The sequence below is a fragment of the Leopardus geoffroyi genome, chromosome E1 (genome assembly GCF_018350155.1).
Source record: "Leopardus geoffroyi isolate Oge1 chromosome E1, O.geoffroyi_Oge1_pat1.0, whole genome shotgun sequence".
NCBI classification, from domain to species: Eukaryota; Metazoa; Chordata; class Mammalia; order Carnivora; family Felidae; genus Leopardus; species Leopardus geoffroyi.
Window position 1 is genome coordinate 7,282,884 of NC_059330.1, and position 12,092 is coordinate 7,294,975.

Here is a 12,092-nt window from a genome sequence, read left to right on the forward strand (position 1 = left end):
ACTGAGCCACCCAGGAGCCCTGGTATTTACAAAAACTTTTAAACGTCTTTAAATCTTCCAGATCTTTTCTTTATGACCCTTGTTTTTCTTTTATGATGTTTTCTACGTAGGGTTGTGCTGCTAACATGAAATAGACATTCATCCCTGATTTTAATTTTATTCTGAAATTCATTTTCAGTGACTGCTGAGATTGAATTCTAATTTTTTTTAAATGACAGATAACTGACTTTTCACCCAGGACTGACACTTACTCCATATTTGAAATCCCATGTCACTGTCGTGTGCGTTAAGTTCTGCTATTGTATGTTTATGTTGGCACTAGGAGGACACTTCTGAAATTATTATAACTTCAGGATATGTCTTAAATTTAAAATGACATGGCTTCTGTCTTCTATTCTTGAAAAAGATTTTCTTTTTATTTTATGTATTAAATGGGTTTTCTTCCAAAAGAAGGAATTATAAAATATGTGCATCAACTCCTCTTCCCCTCTTCACTGCCACTGGCACCAACAACACCATTACACGCACGGACTAATTTAGGAAGAAATGACAGCTCGCTGTATCAAATCCGTCAATCTACAAAGATGAGATGGCTTTCATTCATACAGATTTTCTTTTACGTTCCTAATAAAACTTTTCTTTTATTTCGTATTTAAATGAACACACGGCAAAACTGGCTTTTTTTGGGAGCACGGTTCTATGAAATTCGATAGGTATCTAGATTCGTGTGACCACGACCTCAAGTCAGCGTATAAAACACATCTATCACTCTGATGTTGTGCTCTCGCTTGGTAGTCTTACCCTCTCCTTCATCCCTAACCCCCAGCAAATGTTGATCTGCTTTCCATCACTGTAATTTTGACTTTCTGAGAATTATCAGATAAATGGAAATTTTTGTCATATAACCTTTTGAGCCTGGCTTCTTTCACTCAGCATAGTGCCTCTGAGATCCATTCAAGCAGCTGCATGCATCAAGAGCTTGTTCTTTTTCAACATTGAGTAGTATTCCACTGTATGGACATACCACAGCTTTTTTCTTATTCATTCACATGTTGAGGACAGTCGCGTCAGGTCCAGTTTTCAGCCATCATGAATAGAACTGCTATAAACCATCTGGTGTAGGTTTGTGTGAACTGATTTTTTTTTCTCTCTCACATAACTAGTAAGTTGTCTGGTTTCCGGGTCGTTCAATAAGTTATATATTTAACTTCCCAAGAAACTGCCAAATTATTATTTTTTACTTTATAGAGAGAGAAAGAAAGAGAGAGTGTGGGCAACAGAGACAGAGAGAGAGAGAGAGAGAAAGAGAGAGAGAGAGAGAGAGAGAGAGAGAGAGAGAGAGAGAATCCTAAGCAGGCTACATGCTTAGTGTGGAACCCGATGTGGGGCTTTGATCTCACAGCCCTGGGATCATGACCTGAGCCAGAATCAGGCGTCAGCCACTCAACCTACTGAGCCACCCATGCTCCCTGCCAAATTATTTGAAAGAGTAACAATACTATTCACATTTCCAAAGCAATATATGAGAATTCCAATTGTTTCAGCCCTTGTCAACACTTGATACTCTGTGAAGGTTGTGTTTTGTTTTTGTTTTTTTTTCTTTAGGGTGTGTGTGTGTGTGTGTGTGTGTGTGTGTGTGTGTGTGTTTGGTCTTTCTAACAGTTATGCAGTGGTATCTCATCGTGGTTTTCATTTACATTTTCCTAACGGCTAATGAGACTGAACATCTTTTCATTTGCTCAACTGCCTCTTTGGGGAAATGTCTGTTGAAGTTTTTGGCCCATTTTTTAAATTGGGTTGTTTATTTATGTTTTTTTACTTCTGAGTTTTGAAAGTTCTTTATATATTCTTTTAAAAAAATTTTAAGCTGTACATTTATTTATTTTTTAAGTAAACTCTACTGGCAACTTGGGGCTCCAACTCAGGACCCCAAGATCAAGGACCACATGCTCTGCAGACTGTGCTGGCCAGGCGCCCTGTAAAATTCTTTATAAATTCTACCTAGACGTCCTTGTTTAGATACGGGATTCTGAAATGTTTTCCCAGTCTGTGGTTGGTCTTCTCATTTTTTTTTTTTCATGACTGCTTGACTATTTTGTGATGATTAAATTTTGAACTTTTTTTTTCCGTTCTTTTTTATTTTGGGGGAGAACATTTAAATGCTACTCCCTTAGCAAATTTCAATTATGCAACTGTGTTCCCAACTACAGTCACCATGTTTTATGTTAGATCCTCAGGGTTTACTCATCTTGTAAATGAGAGTGTGTGCCCTTTTACCAGCCTGTCCCTACCTCCCCAACCCCGAGCCTTCAGTAACCACGTTTCTTTTTGTTTTAAATATGATTTTAATGGTCTATTTATTTTTGAGAGAGAGGGAGAGACAGAGTATGAGAGGAGGAGGGGAAGACAGAGAGGGAGACACAGAATCTGGAGCAGGTTCCAGGCTCTGAGCTGTCAGCACAGAGCCTGACGTGGGCTCGAACTCATGAGCTGTGAGATCATGACCTGAGCTGAAGTTGGACACTTAACCAACTGAGCCACCCAGGCACCCCAGTTTTTCTTGTTCTTAATGTTTAGTTTTGGGGAAGAAGGGGCAGAGAGAGAGGGAGACCTAGAATCCAAAGCAAGCTCCAGGCTCTGAGCTGTCAGCACAGAGCCCGGCATGGGACTCAAACTCATGAAGTGCAAGGTCATGACCTGAGCCAAAGTTGGACACTTAACCAACTGAGCCACCCAGGCACCCCTGGTAACCACTCTTCTGTTCTCTGTTTCACTTTGACTTTTCTTTTTAGGTCCACATAAAAGTGAGACTACATAGTACCTGTCTTTCTTTTAGCAGCGTCTTTGGCTGAGAAAAAGTTTTAATATTGATGAAGTTCAATTTATCCATTTATTTCCTGGATTATGCTTTTGGCACCATGTTTATGAACTCTTTGGTCACAAGTCCCCAGTGAAGTCTTTTATAGGCAGGTTGTGTGTATTTCTTGTTGCCATTATTCCTAAATAGCTTTTATTTTTGCTACTATTTTGAATGGGTTATTGACTTTTCATTTTATCTAAATATACCTTAAAATGTTTATTAAGATGCAGAAGTCCTATGTCCTACGTGGCAATTTTCATTGAAACTCTTTCTTCCAATAAGTTGAACATATCTTTGTTTACACAGAATTATGGTTATGTAATGTCAAACAGGTCACACGGCATATTTGTGACAGATGTTTCCATTTGCATCTATCTCATCAATAGCCTACAAGAATACATGAGTGTCAAAAATATTTTAGGGGTAGACTAGGTATCTAAAATATAGATTAAGAAAAATAAAATAAAATATAGATTAAGATATGGATATGACAGAATCCATATTCTGGCCACTTGCACACTTGTTACGAGGTAAGAATTAAGAACTATGACGGATGGGCAAGTCGGTCATAATGATGATCTAACCTCCAGTACCCAGATCTGCCTCTGGTGTAGTCAAGTCTGACATGGGGCCATGCTCCTACGAACTGAAGGCAGTAAGTTTTTAACCTAAGTTCTGAGAGTAAGAAGCGAGAGGTAGCGAGCCCACGTGAGTGTATGTAAAAATGTGAGGGTGAGCATATGTGCATTTTTCTGGGAAAAAAGACTGAAATTTCATCACTCTCTAAAAAACACCATTCCATTTCAAGAAGGCACATGCCTGTTCTCTCCCCATTCTCTCATTTCAAACATATCCAACTCACTGTACAAATTCAACAAGTATGTTTGAACGAATGAACGAATAAATATTTACTGAATTACTCTTATATGGTCAAAACATTACAAGTGTATCTTACATCTGCATCTTACAAGCGTAAGATTTTTCTTGTTTATTCATTTATTTTGAGAGAGAGAGAGAGAGAGAGAGAGAGACGCGCAAGAGGGGCAGAGAGAGAGAGAGAGAGAGAGAATCCTAAGCGGGATCCAGGCCGTCAGCATAGAGCCCGACACAGGACTCGAACTCATGAACCTGTAAAATCATGACTTGAGCCAAAACCAAGAATCAGAGGCTCAAATGACTGAGCCACCCAAGCGCCCCATGATTTTTATTCAGCAAACATTTAGTGACTGCCTCCTTTGGCCAAGGACCCTACTGGAACATGGAACTTCACGGACAAAAGGGCAATGATCCTCCTCTCAAAGAGAAAGGCGTAACAACAAATGTATTTCAGTGGGAGAAGTAGGGAACACTCCAGGATGGGAGTGTTCATTATGTTTGGAGAAGGAGTGCCTGACCTGCTTAAGGACTGTGGAGAAGAAGCTTCACAGATACAGTGGTGCTTGGGTGGAGACCAGAGTGCCGATGACCACTGAGCTCTAAGTAGCTTCCAGAACACGTCAATGGCTCACGCTGGGAACCTGAGGTTATTGCAGAGTGAGTGTGATACGGAGGCTGGGAGCCCATCTTCAATTGTGTACATTCTCTTTACCGTGGATTTTGCTAGTGTTTATCAAAGTCAAATCAGAGAAGCATGAGCATTCCAGAAGAGATAGCGTTTGAAAACACAGAAGTGTTAAGAGACAGTGGCTCAGTCTTGCAGGAGGATAAAGTGCGACGGATCCCTAAGTCCTGAATATACAGGTTCAATTTCCAGAAATACCAATATAAACACACAAGCATTTATGCAATCAGGTGCCCACCACAGCACTGTCAAAATGGTCTCCAAAAGAGGAAACGACTTAAATGTCCATCATTAAGAGACCGGATAAAAACTTCTGGTACGCTCCTATAATGGAATATTTTCAGTGTCAAAGAGATCGAATTACATCTTTTCAAATTAAGATCTTTTCAAATCTGTCTGAAGTTAAGTAAGGTCTTCAAACTAGCGTAAGCCATGAAGTGATAGGATATTATCTCATATTTTTAAAAGCCTACAATATAAAAAAAAAACAATGCTTGTGTGTTACGATACGTTCAGTGATCATTAGGTGGGGTAGTGCTGATGGCCTCGATTTTTTGCACCTGTCTCCATCCTTGCCTTTTGCCATGGATTTTGCAGCTTTTTTGAATCCTGAGTGGAATCTCTTTTCCCGTTCCTTGGTACTGAGTTCAGTCACGTGACTTGCTCTGGCCGGTGGACATTAGCAAGGGTATAGTTATTTCAAGGAGAGGCTTGAAAAGCCTCCGGTCTATCCCACTCGTGCTCTTGCACATGGCCACTACTGTGAGGACATGTCTGGACCAGGCTTCTGGAGGATGACAGACAAGGAGGACAGAGTTGAGTCACCCAAGTTATCCGAGCAAAGACCACCCTAGATCAGCCTTCAGCCAGCTGATTCCCAGACATGTGAGCAGACCCAGACAAGATCAGAGAGCCATCTGGCTGAATCACGGCTGACCACAGACACATGAACAAGGCTGGCTCAGATCGCAAACCAAGCGTGGAACCCAGCAGCCTTGTAAAACAAAGAACTGTATGTCTCTGAGGTTTTGTGGTAATGCCATGGAATATTATTTCAGCCATAGATAACTAATACGCTGTATTTGTATATACCACAGGCTTACCAAATATCTGGACAGATGCACACCCGACTATTAATAGTGGTTACCTCCAGGGAATGGAATGGGCGGTCAAACACTGAAAGCATTGCTGTACTCTCTAAGAAACGGGGTTGCTGCTTCTGATTTGATTCGTTGTCCTTCTCTACCCTGTTCTTTAAATGTCAAAAATAGAGTAGATAAGAAAATAGATCCTGATTCTGGCAGCTGCCTGCCGCCTGAAGGGTAAGTCTAAATGGTTACAGCACCGACTCTATGTGCAAAAGTGTTAGAACAGCCAGCTTTTGTTCTGGTCTGGACACTAATAGAACATCGGTGAATGAGCCACGTAACCGCTCCTTTTTTAGCCCATTTTTCTTCTGTAAAGATGCAAGGGGTTCCTGCGGGGGGTGGGGTGGTCACTGAGATAATCATGGTGTCTACTCTGAATGATAGAAGCCATGACGGAAACTGTTCAAGCTACCTGAAACGATGTACCAATGAGCAAATACTCTGAAAGTACTTAGCATGGCGATGATGAGGATGATGACGACGATGGCGGTGGTGTGTGTATTTCTAGCCCCAGGGACAGCCACCTGATCTCTTAAACCCCTTGAGGTTGATCTGGTTTGTGGACTAGGTGATTAAAATAAAATGAGATCAGGTGGCTGGATACTGATGCGTACAGTTATTTCACTCATTCAGACCAACCATCCAGGAGAAGATGCGGTTAATGCTTAACCTTCACCAAGTCTAGAAAAAGACAGTAATTACAAACTACTATTGATTTGGTTGGACTTCCCTCCCCACATTAAGCTTCAACAAGTGCTGTTAACTGCCTGCAGGGCATTTAAAATAACTGTAGAAACCCAAAATATCAGGGAAGCATCCCTTGGTGAGAAGCACAGAACTGAGAGGTAGGAGGTATTTGGTCCCATTGCCTCATAGGTGGATGACCCACAATATCAAAATTTCTCTTTGTCTATGTGTCCTCATCCATTTAATGGAAATAGCCAAAGTTCTCCTGTTATGAAAATCAAATTCAACCATTTGCCATCATCTCCCTACTTCCACATTAAAAATAGTGAGAAGTCTGGCAAAGGATCAGTAATGAACTGATGAACTATTGCTATGGACCCTCTCCCTATCTCTTATAACCAAAAGATTTTCACTTTATTATTATTATTATTAGGAAGTACGAATGGGGGGAGGGGCAGAGAGAGAGTGAGAGAGGGGGGGGGAAGGGGGAGAATCCCCAAGCAGGCTCCACACTTAGCATGGAGCCCGACATGGGGCTCAGTCCCAGGATCCTTGGGATCATGACCTGAGCCAAAATCAAGAGTGGGAGGCTCAACCGACTGAGCCACCCAGGCGCTCCTTGACTCGTTATTAATGTCCCTTTCTGGTATGCTTTACTTTCCAAATGTCCACTTGGGGAGATAGAAAAGATCGGCTAGAGTCAGGGAAGTTCCATGATTACCCAGTCCTCTTAAATCCATCATACAGTCAAGGGAAAACACACCTTTATGAATCATACCAGACCAACCATACACTTACATTTAAATATAAATATAAATGTTTATTTACAAGTGCCTACCTAAGAGACATAAAATAATTTGTCCAACATCATACGAATCAAATAGGGACAAAAATCCAGGACCCTGCCCTCCATGTCAGAACAGCTTCTCCAACATTCCCCAACCAGTGCATGTCTGTAGAAGCAACCCATAGCAATCTGTAGAGCTAAAAATGCTAAAGAATGTGCAAAACATTTCCACTCAGATAAATCGCTTATTCCCAGAAAAACTAGAATAACATCCCTACATGTTGAGTTTGTTGAGAGCTTGCAGAGACAGCCTCAAACCTTTTATTTTCTAGTCTAAAAAAATTTTTTAATGTTTATTTATTTTAGAGAGAGAGAGAGACAGAGACAGAGCATGAGTGGGGAAGGGGCAGAGAGAGAGGAAGACACAAGACTCCGAAGCAGACTCCAGGCTCGGAGCCATCAGCATAGAGCCCGACGCGGGGCTCGAACTCCCAAACGGCAAGATCATGACTTAGGCTGAAGTTGGATGCTCAACCGACTGAGCCACCCGGGTAGCCCCTCAACCCTTTTAAATAAAAGCAACTTCATATGCTTCCTCCCAGGTTCTCAGTGGCTCACGCGAGCTCTGATGAACGTCCCCAGGGTCACTGTCATCCCTTCCTCCTCCCCAGCAGCAGCTGTCTGTGGTGGCACAGTCCCTAAACCCACATTACTGAGTTGTACCCACAACCTGCTTCTTGGCCATGTTGTTCTTTCTCCAGATCATGTTAAAAGTCCTTCCACCTTGCATGGCATCTCGCCTTCCGATTCTTTGCTAAACGCCCATTTCTTCTGAAGGGTACAAAACTGCCTCAGCGTCCCCACCCCAGCAGTCAGGATGTTCTCTGCTTCCAGATGTCTCCAGCCCTTTCCAAACTCTAGTCTTGATCTTGGGAAAAGAAGTAATTAGCCTGATGGGGAGTAAACTGCCATGTCAGCAATTTTCTCACTACTGGGTTTTGAAGACACAGAGGCGCAAGCAGGTCAGGAAAAAGTGGACCGCTGCTGGGTGTTCATGCCCCACTAAGCTCAAATACCAACCACTCCACCCAGAGCTCATTAGTTCTGACCCAACACTGCTAATTGCCCTGAGCGCTGAATCAGCTTTCATGGACACTTGGAGACACACTCATTAACGTTTTAACCTCAAAGTGCCCTGTACTTTGAAGACCTAAGTCTCACAAGTTGACGTAAACTCAAAGAAGAGCATACACCGGGCGCTCGAATGAAGCAAAACGGGTCTGCTTTGTGGGGTGTCCCCATGAAGACAAAAGTTGTTATTATCCCTCTGGAAAGACCCCTGGCATATTATTATTATAGGCAACGTTCCCCCTCTCTTGGAAACGCGAGCAGAGAGGTGTTTCTAGATTGGTGGGTTTTCGATCAGGATTTCTCAACCTCAACGCTACTGACACTTTAGGATGGATAATTCTTTGTTGTGGAGCTGTCCCGTGGAACGTGGGGTTTGAGCAGCGTCCCCGATCCCCACCCACCAGATGCCAGTAACACGCTCTCCCCGCCCCCAGAGCACGACAACAACCACACGTGTCTCCAGACATGGCCCAATGTCACCTGGGAAGCAAAATCACCCCTTATTCAGAGTCAGTGCTTTACAAGATTGTCACCTGCATTAAAAAAATAGAATAAAATAGGGGCGCCTGGGTGGCTCAGCCAGTTGAGCGTCAGACTTCCGCTCAGGTCACAACCTCGCAGTTCATGAGTTCGAGCCCCGCATCGGGCTCTGTGCTGACAATGCAGAGCCTGCTTGGGATTCTCTCTCTCTCTCTCTCTCTCTCTCTCTCTCTCTCCCTCTCTGCCCCTCCCCCGCTCGTTCTCTCCTTCTTTCTCTCTAAAATAAACATTAAGAAAATTTTTAAAAAGAATTGAATAAAATAAGATAGGATAGAAATTATCAGAATCAACTAAGGGAAAGTATTCTTTCATGAACATATATTTCACACTTGTTTACTTGTATGATTATGCATGTAAATAATGTGAATTTTACAAGTATGAATAATACTGATAGAGTACATCAACTTTCAAAAAAGTATTTATCTGTGTTACTGCTAAATTTCCCACTTAGAAATGTCTAATTTTTTTCTCAGTGATTTATGGCATGCTTTTTGGGGTTGTTTTTAATTTAATATAGTTTTCTACCAAAACTAATGAAATTTTGTCTTCTATCAAGTTAAGGCAATTATGGTAATATATCTGTACCATAGATACACAAAACTACCAAAACAGAACATCACGGGTCATCTAGCAAATTAGCGAGTCTTTACTCTGTGCTGAAGGACAATGTGTGAAGCCAGATCTTGCCATGTGAGGATTTATCGTCTATTTCAGGATAAAATCTATTAAATAATGTCTGTGAACATTTCACTTTGTGGACAGATCACACAGAGTTCGTTGGTGAATATTGGAGTCGTACAAGAAATGGTATTTGCTCAGTTAAGGCCATCCGACACAAATCCATACAAACTAGAACAAGAATATAATGGTCAAATAATGTTTAACAACACCAAAGCTATTTCAAGTTTCATAGGCCACTCATGCACACACACACACACACACACACACACACACACACAAAGTGAGTTCACAAGAGGACGCTCCTGGTTTGTGCCATATTACCACAGAACATTGAAGTGCGATTTTGTAGGTATTGGTAGAGCGAGTTTTTAAGCTGAAATGGGTATCTGGAATGAGCTATAAATGCTGAGTGTTTGGAAATGAAATAAATGGGGGAAGACAGGAATCAGAGGCAGAAGGAATATCAAAAGGGAGAAGTTATACCAGCCAGGAAGTTCATCAAGGACAGCGGAGGAACTCGATCTCAAGGGTCCAGCATGTAAGACTCTGGGATCAAGCAAAAAGATCAAGCCAAGTTTTGTCCATTCTCTTCTTACGTGCGATTCTTTCTGGGGGAAAAAAAAAGTGATTTCAAGATCTGGTCATGTAGTTGTATAGAAAGCGGGTGAAATAATAAGAAAAAGGCCAAGAATGAGGCCAGTCCCATTATTTTCTTGAGAAGGAAAAGGATGGGTTCCTTGAGACAAACGATTTAACAATTGGTAACGACAAAGCCTGGACTTGGGGTAAAATCAGAAAGAAAAGACAGCAAAGGAAGAGGGTGGTGTTGGTGGGGAACAAAACCAGTGGGTGGATCTTTTAAAAAGTGGTCCTGGGGGAGCCTGGGTGGCTCGACCGTCAAGCATCCGACTCTTGGTTTTGGTTTAGGTCATGATCTCATGGCTCATGGGTTCAAGCCCCACATTGGGCTCTGAGCTGACAGTGTGGAGCCTCCTTGGGATTCTCTCTCGCGCGCTCCTCTCCTGCTCCTGTGGTGGGGCAGGGTCTCTTAGGCTTCAGATAAGAGATGTGGGTTAGTTTTATAGGGAGAAACTCCTAACAGTTTTCTCTCCCTTAGTTTTGCCTGCTCTTCTTTAGTCGTTTTCAATTTAATTTGGATTCTCTTTCAACAGCTGATGTCCTCTCTGCTTTCTGCAGACAGTTTTGGTGATGGGTACCTTTTTGATAGAGAATGTATTTCTAGTCTGTTTCAAATTCATTATCTTAAAGTTATATAGTGTGTGTTTTCCATGGTCGTCGATATTTCTGGCCATAGCTATTCTCATCGTTTTACTCTATTTTGCTTCTTTCTTAGTTTTTGGATTTCAACATTGACTCGGCTCATTTCCATTCTTTTCTAGAGTGATATTAAAATATATAAACGTGAATTCATTCCACTTACATCACTGACTACAGAGGCATGACAGCTATTTAGTTGATCATCTGGCTTTTCTCTAACTGACCTGTAACCGAAGATTTGATTTCCTCTTGAATTCAAGGATCTAAAGAAAAGAGGTTTTAATCTTGTCATTACTTTCATTTGTCCTTGTTACTATTATTTCTTACTTGTGGTCAAAGTGTGAGTTTCATATTATTTAAACTTTCAGGGAACTTACTACACTTTTTATGGCCAAGTATATAAACATTTCTGTAAATGTTTCACAGACTTTTGAAAAGACCACCTGTTTTCTGTTTGTAGGATTAGGTAGCCTTCTGATACTTATTTTTTTAAGTGTATTTTGGAGACTCCCATGTTTTTTATTCATACTTTCCCAACTGCTCTGGCAAAGATTCAAATGGATGTGTTGGAATATTTTACTGCTATTGTGATATTTTAAGCAATTTCTGCTTGTTCTGTGAATTTTATCAGTGCTAATTTCCTGGTTAGGATATTGTACTATAGTGACACAAGATGTTTCTATTGAGGGAAGTGGGTGAAGGGTACACAGGAACTTTCTGTCCACTTATTTGCAATCCTGCAAATCTATAATTATTTCAAAATAAAAAGTAAAAAAAACCCCACAAAACATAGAATGTATTTGCATTTCTAACAGCTTTCATATATCTTGGTGCTACATGGTTATGCCATCTGGTACATAAAGGTTCACGAAAATTAAGCTACAGGTTGTACTCTTGATTATTGTTTAAAAAATTTTTTAACCTTTATTTTTGAGAGAGAGAGAGAGAGAGAGAGGGAGAGCACGAGAGGGGGAGGGGAGAGAAAGAGGGAGACACAGAATCTGAAGCCGGCTCCAGGCTCTGAGCTGTCAGCACAGAGCCTGACACGGGGCTCGAACTCACAGACCATGAGATCATGACCTGAGCTGAAGTCCGACGCTTACAGACTGAGCCACCCGGGCGCCCCATCTTGATTATTAACAGTAGATCTCATTTTAAGTGTTTGATCTTGAATTTTATATTGATGCCAATTCTGTCATGCCAGCTAGCTTAATTTCCTTTCTTTTTTTCCTTTGAGTGTGTGTGTATGTGTGTGCGTATGTGTGTGCACATGCGTATGTGTGTCCACGTGTGTGTGGGCATGCATATGCCCACACACCTAAGTCAGCTTTGGCCCTTCTTCTATTTGTAAACACTACTCCATATTGTTTTTTTAAGTCTCTTGAAAACAAGAGTAACCACAGATTACTAACTCCCTTT

At 41.5% G+C, this 12,092-nt stretch overlaps 1 protein-coding gene across 1 annotated transcript in view; it reads right to left on the reverse strand.

Moving 5' to 3' along the window:
* HS3ST3A1 (heparan sulfate-glucosamine 3-sulfotransferase 3A1) overlaps positions 1–12,092 on the reverse strand; it is a 102,454-nt gene that overhangs the window by 21,830 nt on the left and 68,532 nt on the right. The gene's annotated exons all lie outside the window — the stretch shown is intronic.